Source organism: Manacus candei, unplaced genomic scaffold (assembly GCF_025592945.1).
Source record: "Manacus candei isolate 608988 ecotype Guabito, Panama unplaced genomic scaffold, ASM2559294v1 h1tg000037l, whole genome shotgun sequence".
Classification (NCBI taxonomy): Eukaryota; Metazoa; Chordata; class Aves; order Passeriformes; family Pipridae; genus Manacus; species Manacus candei.
This window is the reverse complement of record NW_026138085.1, coordinates 14,578,561-14,598,571: the sequence shown is the minus strand read 5'-3', so window position 1 is coordinate 14,598,571 and position 20,011 is coordinate 14,578,561. Positions and strand designations below refer to the sequence as shown.

The 20,011-nt window shown below is 45.1% G+C and overlaps 1 long non-coding RNA gene across 2 annotated transcripts in view; it reads right to left on the bottom strand.

The window, feature by feature from the left end:
• LOC127473936 (uncharacterized) overlaps positions 1-20,011 on the bottom strand; it is a 52,006-nt gene that overhangs the window by 12,814 nt on the left and 19,181 nt on the right. For both annotated transcript variants that reach the window (XR_007905623.1, XR_007905622.1), the window contains exons 6-9: positions 19,420-19,502; positions 4,815-5,002; positions 557-2,290; positions 6-166 (exon numbers count right to left, since the gene is read on the bottom strand). This is a non-coding gene — a long non-coding RNA (uncharacterized LOC127473936). The remainder of the gene's footprint in view (positions 1-5; positions 167-556; positions 2,291-4,814; positions 5,003-19,419; positions 19,503-20,011) is intronic.

Sequence of the window (20,011 nt, the reverse complement as noted above, 5' to 3'; positions counted from 1 at the left end):
CTTACCCAGATTTCTCTTTGAGTAGAAAATTAGGTCTGCATCTTCATTGCAGCAATATCTTTCTCCACATTTCTGCACTAGCACGAGGCCACACTTGAGCAAATGTGGTCATTTCTGTCCAGCCATGTTTGCAAATAGTTTCTTTTGTAGCACAGAGCATAGAAGCCTAAAGGTGTAATATTGAACACAACTCAGACTAAAACATTTTAAAAATCGCTTTCCAGTGTGGCCATAAAAAAATAACCAGACTCATTTGTCATCCATGCTACAGTGATAAGTAATCAGTTTATATTGGGCTATTTAAATACAATACTTAGAACAATTTAGTCCAACAACTCACCTTGCTTCCTCTTGTTCAAGTGAAATATAATTAATTACTTCTATTGCTAAAGTCCTTTCTTCTTCTGAGTTTTTTAAAACCCTTGTTTTAACACTTGCACATAAAATTCCTTGCAATGTATTCCCTAACTTTAGCAATTTACCAGTGCCCCACTTAAAAGAATTAACATTTATATTACAGTGAGCTCCTTGCTGATTCAGCTGTGATGAAACTTACCTTAAGGCCACAAAATTCTCTTGGAGAGGGACCATCATTTTCCATAGTCAAGCAGTTCTTAAAGGATTCCTTCAGGCCACAGTGCTCTCGCTGCAGCATCGGTTTGGACTGGCTGCATCACTCTGCTCATCAGAGCAGCTCTGTGAGAGGAGCCTCACCAGCTCTTGCAGATACTCTGGATTTTTAAGTGCCCCCTGATTCACCCTGATTGAAAAGACCTCGTTGAAATCCATCAGTGTCTGAGCCCACAGAAGTCCTAAGGTCAGCCCTACTCACTGGAGCAAGAAAGGCAGAATTAGCAACACAGTAATCAAGTATCTGAGTGACAGCTACGGATTAGTTTTGGCATCATTTAGTATTTTTTTCTAATTAGATCCAATATCACACATGTGCACTGAAGTGTATAAACCATAACTTAAATATCTGCCTTGAAAAGAAACCAGGAGACAGATAAATACCTAATAAAGGCCAATGATCAGACTGATAAAGTATCTTAGTGTTAATTAGTTCCATTAATGCCACCCCTCGGTCATTGGGCTCCCTCTGTTGCTGGTTTACACCATCTGCTTGTTCAGCAAACGGGTTTTTAACCAAGGTAAAAGCACAAACCTGCAGTCGATGACACTGTGACCACACCATGCACAGCCCGAGGGGCTGGTGTGTGCTCTGGTGAGGGGGAGCTGATGGAGCTCGTTCTCTCATCAGTGAGACTCCAGGGTAATAATGGGGGTCACTGTCTTCGTTGCATTTGCTTAAATGAGAGCAAACCTGATCCAGGAGCTTCACTTTTCTTGGAGATTCCAGTGCCTGTACAGAAAGTCACCTAATACTGCCAGAAGACCATTCACTGAACAGATCATTTTAACAAATCCTGGTGGTATTCCTGCAAAAGGCTGGGCTACCAGCTGGATTTCCCTGAGTTTGGAACACAGATCTCTCTGTCTTCCTCATATTTAAGCACAGTTTACAGCTTCAGGGCCCATGCTGAAAGCAATCTACAAGCACAGGACATTCACAGTTTAATTTATTAATATTGGCACAACAGTTCAGATTACTCTCAGTTCTCACAGAAGTGTCTCAGACAGTATTTGGAGTTTGACTCAGGCTCAGCTGAGATTCCCACGTATGAACTTGGCTTAAGTGGCTCCCATACCAGCATTCCCATCCCTTAGGCACACCCAAGTGTGCTTAGTTTTATAGCAGAGGTGGTTTTAGTATCACATCCCAAGTGCTTTAAACACAGCCACAAAATTAACACTGGTTTAAATTAAGTGATGCTGATGGACGGTCTCCCTTTACTGTCTCTCCCTAGAAGTGCTTGGGCAGTGCATCAGACAGGCACAAAAAAGATTGCCACTGCTTTTTGTAACACCATCCTGATCAAACTTAAGCAATCAATTTTTCCTTCCAGTCTGAATCTTGGCATAAGAAGGTTCTTCATTAGCAAGTGGCAGCATTCCCAGCAGTGACTTCCTCAGAATCAAATGTGAACAATCATACTTGTGCCTTGATTTCTTCTTCTCATTTCTTCCTCTCACTTTCATTTGACTCAAGTGCTGATGCTCCATTTCTGTCCTGAGCAGTTATCAAGTATCTCTTCTTGATGCTGCATTTATAAAAATCATTGTTAACTGAACAGAGGATCATCACAGTCCTGAAGACTCTCAGTACATCCAGTGGCTTCGTGTGCATCCTGATACTGAATTTCCAGGCAAGTCAGTAGGAGTGAGATGACTTTGACAGGAATAGGAACAAAGAAGAGTTGCTTGTTTTTAAAGCATAAGTATTATGGACTCCAGCATGGTGTGTGATATATGTAACTGCAATATGCAATGCCTAAAGATGGCTCAAGTTAAACTGGTAAATGTTGCCCTGTGTTGGGTAATGTTGATAACTTTATTTCCTCTCTTTGTACTGATATAGCAAGTAGACAAAATTCTAACAGCCTTTCTCACCAGAGAGTTGTTCCTTGATCACAGAATCATGGAATATTCTGAGTTGGAAGGGACCCACAAGGATCATCAAGTCCCAGCTGGAGGACTGTGAGTTTCCTCAGAGTAGCAGCAACATGGATTTAATTATTGAAAACTAGAGGGGGAACCTGAACTCCCAAATGCTATCCCAATGTACAAACAAATTCTTGGGTTGTCTTTTTTTTTTTTTTTTAAGTGCATCAGAGTTTTGTTCAAGTGGTTCAAGTTGTGTAGACCAGACTAATATATTTATAAACATCCTTGTAAATGAACATACCCTTACCTGTCTGTGTATTTTATGGTTGATTGGTTTAACTGTAAGCACATATAACTAGGGTTAGATACTTGGGAACTGGCATTCATTGTGGAAATGATTCTGCTGAGCAGAGAGATCAACTGATTATTGACTGTAATTCTGTCTGTGACAAAGGCAGTGCCAGTGCTGTGTGTGATTTAAAGACTTTGATTGCTCCCATCGGCTGACAAATAAATATTACCCTGTGTAAAACTGCCTGGTGAACTGTACTGTCTGTGACAGGGGTAGGACAGTTCTCATGTGCCCAAAGGCCAAGAATCACCAAGAGGTCAAAGAAAAATGGAAAGCCTGCTGCAGATGGAAAGGGTGGCCACAGAGCAGATAAAACACAGCTCAAGGGCACAAAGGCACTCGGGAGGGGACTTGACCAGAGCACAGATGTCAGGAGGGAGCTGCTGACACACTGGAGGCAAAGGAGATGGAGGAGAGGACACAAAGACTGCTCTGAGGAAGAGGGATGACCTGCAGAGATGCCCTGGCAAACCCAGAGGGGTACAAATTACACTCCAGAGACACCACTGTGCCAAGGTGACCCTCTAAAGCGTCTGGATGAACCAAGAGGAGAGACATAAAAAATAAAAGACACAATGAAAAATTAAAAAGCAACAGGGTATGTGACAAACAAGAAAAAAAATTTAAAATGGCCAGCTTGATGAAAGGAGAGAGAAAATTTAAAAGCTGAGGGGTACAAGGCAGAGGAGAAAAAAAATTAAAATAGGAAGAGAAAAATAGATAAAAGTAGATACAGAAAAACAATTGAAAATGAGAAGAGAGCAAATCTATAGCAAACCTTTGAGAAACCTCACAATGAAAGGTCAGATGGACAGCAGATGTACTTAGTGGAACCTGATAGACTCCATAAATACAAAACTGTCCTTTCAATTCTATGCTAATAAGACACTTAGAAATATTCCACAATGGCAACCTTAGAATTATCTTGTCTGGTATCACTCATTTTTAAACAAGGTTCCTTTGGTTTCCATGCAAATGCACTGACTGATGCCTTTTATTTTATTTCATTTCATTTCATAGGCTTCTCCATTAGTCACAGGCTATTTACATAATGTGATGGAATTGGCACCTGTGTGGAGCTGTTCTCTGAGCAGAATTCACTTCAACCTCAGGCCTAATGAGGAAAACTTGTTAATTTGTGTAGATGTCAGGGCTGTAACAGCTCCATGAATTAGTTCTTCCAGCCAGGAATGGCTACGAGAGTCACAGGAAGCTCTCAAAGTTTGGGTTCCCTCTAAAGAGACTCTCTCAAACCCCCTTGTCAGCTCCTTTGTTAGGCTGGAGGCTTCTGCAGTGCTCAATTCCATGAATTCGGAGCTGCAGAGCCAGAGGAGGCTCCGGGAGGCCCAGATTTCCCAGGCACTCCTGCAGTGACTCTGCACAGCCTCCACCTCCACAGGCTCCCAGGGCACCCTTACATTTCCCAGCACATCCAAGTCTCTCCCATGCTCATTACAGGCAAAGAGATTTTTCTGTTAACAAGCTACAAAAACACTACTTTGGGGACTAAAATCACTTGGATGGTGTAGTTGTGTCAGATGATTCCATGCTTTAATTTCTACCTCAAAGCCATCTTAGGATTTGCCATCATTACAACCATTAAAAGCCATCCCATGACTGTAGTCTGACCATATTCCCATATTTCCTCAAGTAGTTGTCCAATGGGAGCTGCTTAATCCACATCAGTGTGTTGGATTTGGGGGTGGGGGTGGTGTTTGGGTTTTGTTTGCTTTTCAAATAAGTGTAATGACTCTTCTTACACATGAGATGTCAATCTAAGCAAGAATAAAATTCAATAAGCTTTGTGTAGATCAAAACAAGAAAGGAGATCCCAGAACAGTCTCTCCAAGCCAACTGTCCCATTCTTCTGGAATTTCCTCAACAAAACTATTTAGCTCTCCTCCCCTTTTACATAACTGCAGGAACCTGACAGCAACTACAGCCTTGCAGTCCTTACCCATTCCCATTGCCTCTTGGTCAGATCCCACTGCTGAAGGAGCTCTCTTTGGCTGCAGGATGAATGCCAAACAGCGTGGATTTTGGGGAAGAGGCTTGCCTCTGAAGATGCAGGGAAGGAGCTGAACAGAACAGAGCCAAGACAAACGCTCAGTGGAGCTCAGACCCTGGAAGATACTCAGGAAGACTCTGCAAGAAAATGGAGATACAGGTTACAAGCCTCAGAGTAGATTGTAACAGCATGTAAATATACACATATGTTTAACTCAACACACCAGCAGCTATCTGGGCTGTCAGAGAAAAAAATTGTATTTGAGCATCGTGTCTTCACGGGACACTTTTACAGAGACAAAAAGGCACGGGGACCATTTCATATTTAACTTGCACAGGAGGGAAATCCACACACACACACTGCAAAGAGCAGGAGGAGCCTGGGACACTGGGCTGCTCCAGCTGTGCTGCAGGATGGGCTCTGCACAGCCTCGCGGGGTGGCTCCAAGTTTATTCTCTTTTGAGGAGCTCCAAAGTAAAGGTCAGAGGGACCTCACCACACCCACAGGGTGAGGCTAATTATCCTCCTAAAGGATAATTAGCCAGCAAATAATCTCTTTTAAGATATCCAGGCCATTATTTCACTATTTGTAAAGAATATCTTTATCAGTCAACCCAGCAAGGCTGTCAGCATGGCATGATACCCTATCCAGCACACATTCACATCTGTGCATTTCAAGTGGCTTTAAGTCCCTTATTGCTTCCAGCTCTTTATTCCCAGACCTTTCTGACTGTGTGAGCAGGTCAAGTTCTCCCTTACACCAAATGCTGTGTGCACTCCTGCCCTGGACAGAAATCAGATGTAAAGATCTCCTCCTTGGGACTGGTGTCTTTTGTCCTTCATAGCAACCAACACCAGACATGTCTCTCAGGCAGCCTGAGCTTCCTCCTCAAACTGGCTCTCAAGGTCTGTTGCCACAGGCACCGTCTGTCTCCAGCCTTTGTCTCGGCTGAGAGCACGGAAACACTCTCACACTCCACACTCCAGTGGCTTTGAAGCCATGTTAGTGACCATAAACATGATCCAGGAGAGCCAATTCTCCATCATCCACAACCTCTGAGTGCTGCAGAACCTGCCAACGAGGGTCAGATGCCCCACATTTTTCAGACAGAACCCCCAAAACCTAAGGCATACGAGGGCATAACCATCTTTTGAAGTGCTCTTTGTTAACTAAAACCAGCTCAAATTTTGCCTGTGTTTAGGCTTGCAAACAAAACCATCATCACACTGCACTGAATCACCAGCTGAAGTGAGAGAAGTCCTGTGATTGACCAGGAACAAGATTGCTGGTTTCTAATTAAAGATGAACTTGTGAGACTCCTTTAAAAACTGGCCACAGAGTTAGTATTGAATGCAAAAGCAAAATCCGAGTTGACTGAAAGGTCAGCAAACCCAGGGAGATAATTACTGCTTGATGTTCCAGGAAACCCAAGCTCTGACACTAAGTTTAAAAAAAGAAAAAAATGCCTTTGATGAACGATAACAAAAACTTTCTTTCTTCCCGTCACCATCATGCAAACAGATCAGGCATGGAGATACTGAGGGCATTATGCAAGAAAATTGTGGGCAAGTATCCTGTTAAACCTCACATCTCTATTCACTGAAATACACAAAAAATCAAATATTTCAAGGGAAAAGTGATTTTTTTGTGTTAGTATGATTTGATTTGCTGACGAATCAATTTTCAGAGCTGATGAACCTTTGCTTTGAGCACTTGCCTCTTTCTAAAGGAAAATATACAGTGTACTAAGATTTTAGGAGTCCTCAAGTCACATTGAAAGGCTGAGGTGAGGGTTAAAATACTTTCAGTGTGTTTTTGCAGGGAGGAGACCTGCAGCAACTTTACAAAAAGTATCTGAGAGTAGCAACAGCAAGTTATGAGCAGAAACAAATTACAAACAAAGAAAAATTATGAACAAATTAATATAATCAAGGGTTACTGTACATCTGCTGCTAAGAAATAATAGCTGCTTTTTGTTTTCTCGAAAAAGCTAAAATAACTCAGCTGCTAGCTTAATAATTAAGTAGAATTTAAAACTGTACAGAATGACTGAACCATTGAGGACAGGAAGGGGCCTCTTGAGATCATCGAGTCTCACCCCCCCCTTGCTCCATAAGATAAAATGCATTTTCTGAAGCATAATCATAAATTTACCTAATTAAAACTTCACCAGAAGGTTGCTCCTGGGACAGCTGGCCATGGAGGGGCCATGTGGGTGTCACACCAGCAGCGCTGGTACATCACTGAACCACTGCTGGCCCTGCTGGGAAGCTGGTGCTGCTCCAGTTCAGGATCTCCCCAATCCGGGGGAGTTTTTCTTTTTCTCTTTTTTTTGTTAGCATTGCTGACAAACTGGGAGCTGGAGTCTCTCAGAAAAACCAAAATTCCCCAGTGGGGGCCACTTCAGCTGGCAGCAGGAAGGCAGAGGTGAGCAGGCGTGCTGTGGAGCTGCTGATGAAGCAGGCAGGAGCCTGGTATGTCTGGGCAGGTGTGCAAGCAAAATGTAATTTTTTTTTTCCAATTTTTTTTCACCCAGCAGACCCAACCAGGGCTGAAATCAATAGAAATTAAGTTTCCTGCCCATTTCATCTGTGGGGTCCTGATGGGTTGAGAAGCAAATATTTCAGTACGTGGTACAGATAGAGAAAAAGAGACCACCAGAATCCAGAGATCCTGCAAATTACTGCCATCTCCTTTTTATGTGAAATATACCTAGAGGATGCTTGTCAAATTTGATCTTCATGAATGTGTGTCAACCTTTTATACTGACTTCATTAGTTTTACCTTGGGAGCAATTGAGCTGGTCCCCGAGGCAGGTATTGCTCACATGCCACCTTTACCAATCAGATTAGCACCGTGTTTACTCTGAAAGCTGAAGCCTTGGTGCTCAGCACTGAAATGAGATCTCCTGAGCAGAGCACACAGCCAGGCCCCCAGCTCCAGCCCTGTCTTGGAGAGGACCGTGCTCACCATATGGTGCTCCTGCTACTCCTGTGCTATTTCTGGCTTCCAGCACTGGAACTGTGACGGAAAGATTTAAAAAGAAGGCTTTGATCCTGCCAAGACGTCTGCTCACCACACCACAGACCTTTTTTCTGGTAGTTGAACTGTGCTGTGCACCCTTCAGCTGATCCCTCCATATTACAGGTTCACATTCCTTAGACCTCCTTTTACCCACATGGTTTTTCCCTCCTGCTCCTCTTGCAAACCTGTGTGCCTGGATTTGGATGTGCTTTGACTCTGACATCATTTACCCCGATGCAAAGAAAGCAAACTTATACCCTAGGCGATGAAATGAGTCCTTCAGTCCTTGAAAACCTCATTCCACCATTTACCCAACACTCACCATCAGCACAAGGTGCCATTTCTGCAGCACAGACAGACACAGACAGACAGACAGACATCCTGAGGACCAGCCAGTCCTGTGCCCATCACCCCTGCCCACCCCTCTGGGCACAGCTTCCACATAAAGCCCAATGGAAAACCAGGTACTGACAGCTCTTTTTTAACTAAAGGTGCCCACATCCCAGTGTCAGCTTTAGGTAACACTGAAAATCAAATAACAGTTAACTTATTTTCTAGATAAATTACTCTGAAGACTTTTTGGTAGACCAAACACTCCTTTCAAAGCGAATGATTAGGGCTGTATAAAACCCATTCTTTTTACTCTACTGCTCAGCATTTAGGTTAATCTCCTGACTAGTTTTAACATCTCAGCAGTCATCCTCCTGGAAAAATGAACACTCTTGCAGTCCTAGTCAAAAAGCCTTGAAAGGCTCCAGAATTCCCAGGGGGTGACAGAGGTACAAAGAAATCTCCTTCTCACAGCGAGGAACCTTCTTAAATCCTCCCGGCTGCAGCCAAGACAAATCTGGCTCACTCAGCACTCACTTCATGCACTGAGTACCTCAAAAACGAGCCATTTGGTGTGCAGGATCAAAGGTAGGAAATGTGTCATTGTCTGGGATGGTTCTGGAGACAGGAAGGTTTCACCCAGGGTGAGTTTCCAAAAGACTTACAGGAAATGGGTTACTCCTGTCTCAAAGCTCGTCACCCGTTTCTAGAATCCTCTGGTGCTCAGCTCGTTCTACCTGGATTTTCAGTTTCTCTCTCCCTCCTCCTCTCTACCACTCCCTGACTTAGTGGGAAACAGCAGAGGTGACATTTCTCACAGGATTTTGCAAGAACATCTACATGATGCAACAACACAGCACCAGGATTTTTAACAACCCGTAATTCAGGTTAACCAATCAGGACAATGAAAATCAAGGTTTGATTTCGGAGGGAAAAAAAAAACCCCAAACAAACAAGAAATCCCATACAAAAACCAATCAGTTAAACAAACAAACAAAAAAAGCCAGCCCAAAACAAAATAAAACACCAGCAAACCTTGGAAATTTAGCAGCTGCAGTGTCTAGATCAAACACGTTGTTTCTGTTCACTGAGGTGATTTTTTTAATGAAAAAGTAACAACTACAGAGCAATGGGAATGAAAGGTCAGGCTTTGGCACCATTAATCAAGCCATGGAATTTTTACTAGCATCATCCTTGAACACTGAGCTACCAAATGCTAGACTCATGTTTTTCCTTCCTGGAGATTTTGGCAGTACTGTGCTTTCCACAGCACACCTGAGGCACTCAGGAGACACTGGACCTGCAGCACAGCAGCTGTACAGGAATTCCTAAAAGACATTTTCCACCTTTACCTCTGCAGAGGGGAGGCCCACATCAGCCAAGGAATCTTCCCTGCCAGTATCAGTCCACCACTTCCACTAACCAAAATCCAAGTCCACACACACGTTCTCTTAGCCTGGTTGCACCTGTAGTATCAGGGCTGGGTTGGTGCAGCTACATCAGCTGGAAGTCTCCAGTTGGGACCAACACCCTTGCAATCTCGAGCTACCAAAACCCAGCCACAGAAACCCAACACAATGAGCTTAAACTTTCTGAGGGGAGTCAGTGTACTGCCAGCACAATAAGTCAACTTTTCCTGCTCAAGCCTTTTGCTCTTTAAATACTTTTTAAAAGTGAAGTTGTTGGATATCACAAAGAATACATGTTGGCGGATCAATTCCCTCATTTTAAGCATAGCAAAAGGTCAGGACAAACTCAGCTCTAGATCCCTGCCCAGGTTTACTTATTCTGCTTTGAATCCCAGCAGTGCCTGGGACACAACAACCCTTTTCTGCACGTTCCTGGAGTATCTGCAATGCTTCCTGCACCAGCATTGTGTCAACTCCCCTTCCCAAGCAACCCAGACCTCTGTTTGCCAGATTACCACGCCTTACACCAACACTTCTATAAACAGTGTTCAGACATTGTATTATCAATGAATTTATGCAGCTGCATTTAGACAAAACCCTAAGAGAATCCAGACCTGCTTTGTGCATGAGCTGCCTGAGCTCTCTGCTGAGCTCCAGCATCATCCTCACTATTCTGTGAGCAAATCTACAATTTCTACATATTTTTCTCCTGGAAATATGAAGGGCCTAGATTTATAAAACAATCAGATTTTTTCCTTGCTCAGTTCTGAAAAGAAGGAAGGAAAAATAACCAAAAGCCTTTTCCCGTCTCACTCTTTTATTGTATTGACATTTTGTCGTGTTATCTCTGCAGCCCCAGTCACAAGGGTTGATGGAATTACTTCAGTCCATAATAATTACTTGCCCACATTATAAACCTATTATGGCCCAATCTGTCATTATTAGCCATCCTTGTTTGGCCAAGGCAGCAGGTTGTGTTGGTCACACCTGTAGTACAGACTGGGTTGGGCAACTCAGATAACAGCAAGTACCTGCACAAGGCATATCTTTAACTGAGAGAATTCACTTTTTTTGAAAAAGAAGCAAATCAACAAAAGTTTAAGAGGAGTGGTTATTTTAGTGCCATATTTCCTGCTAGTCTTTTATGGGTATAAAGAATTTTTGCATTGCAGAAACTCAAGGCAGTCTCCTGCTTAGATTGTACCTAATTAATTTTTCATACTAAAAACCTCCTCCTTGCCAGATGGCTGATATGTGGCCATTTAGAAAGCAGAAGGTATCAGTCAGAAAAAAAGACAAAACCCTCAGCTTTGTTCACTGAGCCCCTTTTTTTACCCATGGCCTTGCTAGACCAATTGTACCATATACCTTTGAACAGGGAAGTCTTTTAAGAGAAGCACAGATCTTTATGATTTTAATGCATCTCTCTATCCTTCAGAATCATTCTTTCTCATATCAAGCCATCACTCTCTAGGGTGAAATACAGGAGCACAGAATATTAACCTTTGAGTTATCTTTCACTAGGGCAAAAGATCTTTGTGTCACCATCATCATCATCAAACCAGGGGCTATTGAGAAAGATGCACAGGGAAACCCAGAGTTGTGGCTTCTTTAGGCACCCCAAAGGTACAGTCTGCTGGCAAAGGAAGAGCATCCTCACCAGGACAGCTGAGCAAGGGACAGAGAGCACTGACAAATCCAGCACCAGCACAATCCAACCTCATGTTTATCGGTGCCTGGGCAGAGAGGAGCACAGCCCCATATCCCATCTGCACAGGGGAAGCCTGGGCTTACACCAACAGGGCAAAGGCATTTCTGTCCTGTTTATTCCAGCTACCTGCTGGCTAACATTTGACAGAATGTCACAGGGAAAGGAAAAAAGTGCTCCTAATTATAGTCCTTCTGTCGTTCAACTCAGGGGTTTCATTGAAAGAGAAAAAGCATGGAGAGCAGCTAATCAGCTGCTCCCAACAAATGAAGGTCTGGAGATTGATTTTTCAAGTGATTAGTGGTGTAAACACACATTTTCACAACTCAAAATCTTTGCATTTTTATCCAATATTTTCATTAACCAAAGTATGATCAGAGAGGGGCAGTTCACAGCCAACACCAGCCTCAAATACCTAGTGGCTTTATTACCACAGCACACAGATTTGAAAACCTGTATTGCAGTTTCCAGAGTCCCAAGAGCTTCACAGGTTCCACCTGCAGCTTAATTAGAAGCCCAAGCTGTTGCTCTACATTTGCACATATGATTCTTTCAGGACAAAACATCCCTTGCTGGACAAAATGCCATTCAGCCTCACCCCAGCCATTCACATTGTCCAGCAGCATTTAGCACCGTCACTCCCATGCTCGAGTTAGAAGCTCTAATGACAGCAGCTGCCAGCAGCTTGTGGGCTGAAATAGGAACTGGAATGGCTCAGAGACAGATGATATACCCTGAAGGGAGCTAACAATAAGCATGGTGGCATCAGACAGCCCATATATTTGCTGTGCCTCTTTCCGTACGTGCCAGTCCCTGGAGGCACCGAGCGCTTGCAGCCGACTGTGGTGCTGGGATTGGGGGCACCAGGTGACCAGCACTCACCAAACACACCTCCAGGTAAAGACAAGCCACAGAAACCACAGTCTGAAAACCACTCTTATAGATCAATAACTAGATTCAATTAAACCTCCAAAAACTACAGCTTTAATAAAATTGTCTACTACTCGTTGTCCAAGTTTCTGAAGGTGAAAGTTAGGCAGGGTTCACCAGTTTCTCTTGAAGAGAAACCCAGTGCCTAGTGTAGGGCTCTGACAAAATCCCACACCTCCACTTCCCAGCCTGTGGCACTGACAGTAGAATCAAGCACTGGCAAGAGCCATGTGATGATTTCCTGGACCCTGAATGACACTGGGCATTGGTGCAATGTCTCCAGTCAGGGATGTTTCCCCTCTCCCTTATGTAGCTTTAAAATCATAAAAGTATAAATTAACACATATGGGACCTGAGAGTAAAGGCTGACACCTCGTGCTTACACAGGCTCAGAGGCAATTTGACTGCAGTTCTCAGTGGAGTTAATTCATGCACTGTGGGCCCATGGTGTTATCAAGATATGAGAAGGAATGCATTACATAAATATATATTTATCATAGGGAAGGGAACAGCTGAGTCCAATTTTCATTTTTGCTTCTGCACTTAGATATGCTTTGTAGATGTTTTCCTTCATCAAATGACTCAATCCATCACAATTAAAGTAACACAACATAATCTTTCCTTTGATTTAATTGCTTCCCTTCTACCAAATATACAAGTTCAAAAGACATTCAAAGCAATATTTAAAATAGAAAGATTATTTTCAAAATTAGCACAAATCTCCTAATGGGTTCAGAATTACCTGCTGGGAGTCTTGCAATGCACTGGGTCTTGGTACTTAATTTTAAATTATTTCCAAGGTATGCCAGCATGAATCTGAGTTGATATTTCCCAGGGAACCCTAATGGACTTGGGTATTCAAATCCCTCAGAAGATCAATCTGCTTTCCCATGTGCTGCTGCAAACACCCTCCTTCCCCCACGTGCCTGGGGCAGAGCTGCTCCCCTCAGACCCAGGACAGTGCCCACAGCTCACGAGAGGAGCAAGCCCTGTGTCCTCACAAGGCAGCAGCATCTTGGATACTTACACAACTCAGGAGCAAAGCCATGGGGGAGGTCACACATGAGGTCAGAATGAGAGATGCACAGGGAGACACCAAGGAGAAACTCAGACAGTGTCTGGCAAAGACAGTCAGGGAGAGGCAAGGACTGGCTACAAAACCAAGCCACATGCCCCAGAAACCTTGCTTATAGCTACCTTGGGCAGACTTGACCTGACAACTTAAAAGCTTTCACTAATACTTCCATAAGCTTGCCCCAGGTCAAACATAGAGATATGTTTGTTAGACAACAAACCAGAGCTGTGCTCAGAGCTTTGGAACTCTCCTGCAACCACAAGGCAAGCAGAGAAGAGCAATTCAACATCACCTCAATCAATGAATGCAATTTCTTCTGCCCTGGCCTGTCTTGCATCTCCTGGCTTTGTTTTCCACCCCTTTCCCTTGCTGTACCTGCTGAATGTTTCATTTCATGTCCAGGCTCTGCTATGGAGAACTTGTGCAAAAGCTTCTTAGGCAAAGGACTGAGGACTTGTGAGACTGCTGGGCCAGGTTCAAATAGGGGCCACAGTTCCTGGTCATTGCTGTCACACACCCAGACATGGCCCTGGCCACGGGAGCTGACAGAGCAGCCCATGCCACCCTACAGCTCCACCAAGCTGCTGTCCCAGCCCCTGAGGGGGTGTGTCTGTGCCCACCTGGGCAACAAGGAGCCCTGTCCCATCCAGCAACCCCCAAGCAGAAATCAAACCCACAAGGGGAAAGGGAATTACAGGAAGAATTACAGCCACCAGCTGCCAATAAAGTTGCTTATATTAAACAAAAAAAAAAAAAAAAAACAAAAACAAAAACCGAAACCAAACCAAACCAACAAACAAACAAACAAAAAAATCCAAAATAAACAAACAAACAAAAAAAAAAAATCCAAAATAAACAAACAAACAAAAAAAACCAACAAGAAAACACCTCTGCTATGACCTGAATTTTACGGGTGAAACGCTCAGCACTGTTTCACCTGCTCGGTCACCAGTCGAGGCTGTGCTGGGGTCACCTGCGGTTTGCTGAGCAGCACAGAGTGCTGGTGCCATCTGCTGTCCTGGCAGGCACAGGCACGTCAGGTGACAGCATCACAGAGGAAAATGACTGGATTAATCCATGTCTGGCATAAATGAGAATCCCTCAGATGCCTGAGGGTCTCCTGTGACAGTTTAGGGATAAAAGATTTATTTACATGCATGAAATTAGACACGATGCCCTTCTAGAAGCAAAGAGTGGGATAGAAACAGAGACAGACACTTACTTTTAGGGTGAAGTTACTTTTGGCTTTAGCTTACTTAGTTACTTTTAGCTCGTCATCCAGGAGCTTAATTCCTGCAGCTCAAAAATCCAGCTGCCCCAAAGAGAACGGCACCAAGCTCTTCCCCTAAGAACTTATCTAATATTTAGGACACACAAAACCAGCTTCGAATATAAAACCCGGAGAGAAACCCAGCCCGCTCTCATCCAGCTCCTCCACCAAAGGCACTTGCAGAGGCTCACAATCCCCATCTGGAAAACTTTTCAAGATTCCCAGTTTGCACCCAGGCCTGACACAGCCAGCAGGTCTCAAGACACTGGTGTGGGTTTCACAAGGGAGGTTATTATTTTGCTGGGTCCCAGTTCAGCTGCTTTGTATGAGAGTCATTTCCACTGCCCTTCTGGAGTGCTATTTATACTCACAATTGAGCTCTGCCTTAAGCACTTAAGCCCTGCTGTCTAGCCAGAAAACAGGCTTCCCACCAGTGCCTCTTCCTCCCCGTACCAGTCTCTAACTCCGATAAAAGGTGCCACGCACAGAGGGCAGGTAGAAAATTTCTGCCAGAGAACAGGCAACATAAATCTAAATGTCCTTGCTTGTGGGCACTAAACCCTGCAAACTTGAGGGCCAGAGGTGCTGGTGTGTCCATCAAGAGAGCTGCAGCTGTTGGGGTGGCATCCTGAGCATGCAGGGGGAGCTTCTGCCAGAGCTAAAAACAGCAGGAGCGAAGTGCCGGCGATCCACGCGCTGCACGTGTTCTGGCCATCTCTGGCTGAGACACACCAAGGGAAAAGGCTCTGCTTGGAGACGCTTTCTCAGTAATTTAACTCCATCTCCCAAGCACCAAAGGGCAAACCCAGCTGTAGGGGCCACTGGGATGGGAGATCACGATGAATTTAATCTTCTCTGCTTTAGCGAGTAGGTTGCTCAGGGGAAGGCCAGGATAAAAGATTCCTCTCTGGAAATATCTCAGCTGTAGCTGCATAAAACTTAGACCCACATCCAGGGGGGAAACTCACATAAAATTCTGGCATATCTTGCAGAGCTGTATCGTGATGCAGCCTGCAGAGGCTTGTCAGGACCCAGCTGGGGGGCACATCAGTACACTGTCTCTATAGATATCAGGGCAAGTGCCCTACCCAGGACTGGCAAACATCCAAAAATCTTCACCACCACTCCTCAGATTGCCTATAGATAAGTCTGTATGGCCCAGACTGTCACAAGGTTTAAGTTACAGTGGAAAATATATTAGATATGTCAAAATATCTGAAATTAAACCCGAGGGAATGCAACCAGAAAGCAGCTTTAGGAGAGCTGTAAGAGCACCCAATAAAGGAGTGCCTTGAGGCAGCATCTTGTAACATCTCTATTGCAACACTGCAAGTGAACTTTAATTTGAGGCTTGCCAGTCTCCCCATTAAAACACTGCTCCTGGGATCCAGCATGCGGAGAGCAAGCAGGCACCTCTGCTAAGTTGCTTTCAGAAGTTAATACTGACAGATGACTGAGGATATCTGCCAGCAATGCCACTTCTGTGATGTAGTAACACAGCTCCAAATTGCTCGTACTCCTCTGCAGGCCTTTCCCACCACACTTGCTCAATCCCCTTGAAGTCTGCAAATATGCACCAGCACAATTTAGAAGAGTATTTGGCTAACATGGTCAGAGATAACCTGAATTTACAAGATCCCCATGATAAGCACGTAGGCTAAAACTACTGATCTGTTTAGCTCACTGAGAACATCAGATCTTAAATGGAACAACAGTCTCAGGAGAAAGGTCAAACATGTCCTGCTGTCCAAACACAGTCCTCACATAAACCTGCATTGCTGCTTGGAAGCCAGAGGAACCATATCAACACAAATTTGGGGTTGGAGCAGTGTAATATTAAAAATTAAGGCAGCCCAACAACTGCTGGTCTCAGATTTGGTTCGGTTTAATCAGTCAGACTTGGCTGAGTCTACTGGTGAGTCCAGTTTCAGACAGGTTTGACTAAGTGCAACCAGCCCAACCTGGCTGATTCTACCCGTGTTTACCACCCACGTGGAGACCTCAGTGTGGGAAGACAGGAGAGGAGGCTTGGGGAGCTCCCAGCACACACTCGCAGCCCCTGCCCCGCCTCGGGAGCCCAGGCAGGCTGTGACATCTCCTGGCAATGACAGCTCCGCATGACTGAGACCTCCCAGAGTCTCTCCTCTGCTCACAAATTATTATGTCTCGCTCGCAGTCGTGTTCCCTGCACTTCCCTGGGGAGAGAAGAGCCCTGGCTGTTACCTGCCCTGCCACAGGTGGGTGTCCTGGCACCCCTGCCCGCTCAGAGTCCTCTCTGCAGGAACTCACCCCAGCCAGCTCTGGCTGCCACAGGTAACCCTTCCTTGGGAAACACCTGCTGGGGCCTGACAGCCCTCCTGGAGCTCCTCTCTCTCCTGAAATCCACAGCACTGCCAAGCCCTCTCCCTGTCCCCAGCTCACTGTGAACACCAGCATATGCCCAGCTTCTTCATGTAAAACTGAGAAGATGTGCTGGATTTTCTCAAGGAGTGAGAAGTTTATGCCTGAACTCTGAATCCAACAGTGAGAATTAATTCAGTTTTTACTGTCCAAACTACCCCAGACACCAACTCAACAGTGAAGATAGTGATTTCTCCACAGGGTAGCTTCATTCATGTTCACACCAAGATTATTTGTTACTTCCATTCTCATACAGGAATCTCTCTGGGAAAAAAAAAAATTAAAAAAATTAAAAATTCATCTGCCTCAGAGTTTGATGTGGTATAAATTGAAATGTCACTTCAGAGGCCCCTGTCAAAGCACTTCAGGAAGAAGGGCTCCAGCATTTGTGGCCTTTGCAGCAGCCGGTTTTCCATTTTGGGAAGGGTTTAAGATGGCTGGAATAGCCAGTCTCTTCCCACCACCCCTGCATTCAAGCCAGCGTCAAAAGTTCATCTGATAATTATGCCATCAAGAGGCGAATAATAGCTTAAATTCCTTGGGCTGGATTTTCTAGCAAGGGGGTCCAAGTAAAAGCCATTGATTTGTGGCAGAGTTGCTTGTCCAGAGGAGGAGGAGAGCATCCCTACACCTTATTCCCTACACCCACCCTTGAGCACTGATGGCCTCGATACAATTTGCAGTGACATCAAAAAAAAATGCTAAAACCATTAATAACAGTGCCAGGAGAGATGCTTTAACCAAGAGTAATTTATACCCTTTCACACAGCTTCTGGGACACAGCATGGATGAAGCAGGAAGGTAACTGGAAAAGTTTAGGAGCTTGCTTGCAGGAAACCAAACTGCAAGTCATATTTTGAAACTGGGGGTCTGGGGAAGACCTCCAGAAGCCCACAAAACTCAGGGTACCTTACACTGCTGGGCAGGGTTCTGCAGACCAGCCAGGTTATCTTCACGGTCACAAAACTGATGAAGGCTGACAAAGCCAGGCCTGAATGGTCCAACCCCACTGCTGAAGTGGCAGATGAGAACCAGTTTGTAGGCACTTCCAGAGCAGTAGGCAGCTTTGTTTGGGAATCTGCCTCCTACCCTTTATGCGTCCACATAGAGAAATTCCTCCAAGTGAGCTGTTTGGGAGCACAGGGATCTCCACCTACGCTTGCTGCAGTAACACTGGGCAGGGACACAACCCTCCACTTCAGAAATGCCCTCACTTCTGCTCCTCCCCTACACAGCACCTCACTGAACAATGCACCTGGCTTGAAATTCAAGTGTTTAATGGCACTGTACCATCAACAGGACATCACTTCAGCTCCCATCAGCTTTACACAGCTCTCCACCAAGTCTGGGGGATGCTAACACGAAACTGTTCAAGCCAGCCAGGCAAATGCTGGCTCCACCAAACCCCAACTGTCTCCCTGCATTCCTCAGCATTTGGGGAGAAGCTCAGGTTTTCTTTATACCCTAAGTGAAAAGGAAATTCTTTACATTCCAGATCTGTATAAGAGAGCCCTGTTTCTAATGAAGTTTTTCTACCCTTCCCTTTCAACATAGAGAGCCACAATCGACCTGAGCTGGCGTCTTTCCAGCACTCAGGACTATTAGCATTTCAAATTATAAGCAGCTATGGATCTGGTCACTGTTGTATCTCACAACACTGGACCTGTTTTGTTCCAGCTAATGGTGCCACTCTGTTGACTTTCAAACTGGCTGGAGGGAATAAATTGCTGCAGTTTATTCCCATACAGCTGACATTCCCGCCATGCCATCACTCACAAGCAGGGATCTGAACATTAGAAATGTAACCCACCACCCCAGACAGCCTTCAGACCTCGGAGGGGAGCTGGTGGAGAGGAGACTTGCAGCTTCAAGACTCAGCACTGACTCAAGCTGCTGGCAGCAAGAGCCCCAGAACCAAACTGATGGCTTACAGAGGTGAGTAACACTTTAATTTCTAGCACACTAATCATGTTCTCAGGATGCTTGAGGGCTTTTCAGGGGTGGGGAGAGGAGGGAGGGATATGATTTTCAATTTCAGATAGCAGCATTCCCCTGGCTGGCACACTGAGCCCTGCTATTACCCGTGGGCTCATCAAGGGTGGTCATTTGAGAGTCCTGGCAAGCCAGGAGCTCCAACCCCACAGCATGCTTGGCTCAGTCCTCCTGCCTGCATGAGCAGCTCTTACCCTTGCACCCAGGAAGATTGTGGTTCCCAAAGCAAGAGAGGACTCCACTGCCAACCAGAGCATCCCAGCTCCACAGCACAGGCACAAGGGGTGAAGCCATGATGAGCTCTGCACCCCTGAACATCTCAGTTCATGAGGTACTTTGCAAGCAGCTAATCCATCACAGCTTCATTTAGGGTCCTGGGTTGAGAGAAGAGGCAGACAGTCCACAAGGCACTCACCTGCAATGTGGGCTTGGTTGTGCAGCAGAGCACCCACAGAGCTGGGCTCCACAGCCTCTTCCTAAACATGTCTCACTGGTGGGCTAAAGAGAAAAAAAATAGAGTTGCTACAGGGAAGAAAGTGGCCAGAAAATAAAATGCAACTTCTCAGTGAGAGCCTTTTCACAGCACTGGGAACTGTAGGCAATGGAGGTAACCAGAACCACGAGAGTGGGATTTGGATTTAGTGTTTCCCCCTGCTCCACCTTTCAGCAGCACAGGCTGCACTGATTCTCCCACAGCACAGCATTTGCAGCCACAAAAGTTCACTGTCCAGCAAACTAACTCACATTGTGCCTCCAAAATACATCACCTGGCTATTCCTCTGAGTAGCCAAGGAGGAAGAACAGCCCATCTGTGCCCCTGCAACAGGGCAGCAGCAGAGGGTAACCTCAGGTGATGGGCAGAGCTGGGCAGTGCCCTCCTCTCCTATCCCAGCAGGGCAAGACCCAGAGCCCAGGCCCTCTTGAAAGGAACATTATTCCCTCTGTTGCCTGGATAACAACTCTTCCTTTTCATATTTTGTCTTTCAGTTGTATTAATTAGTAGATTT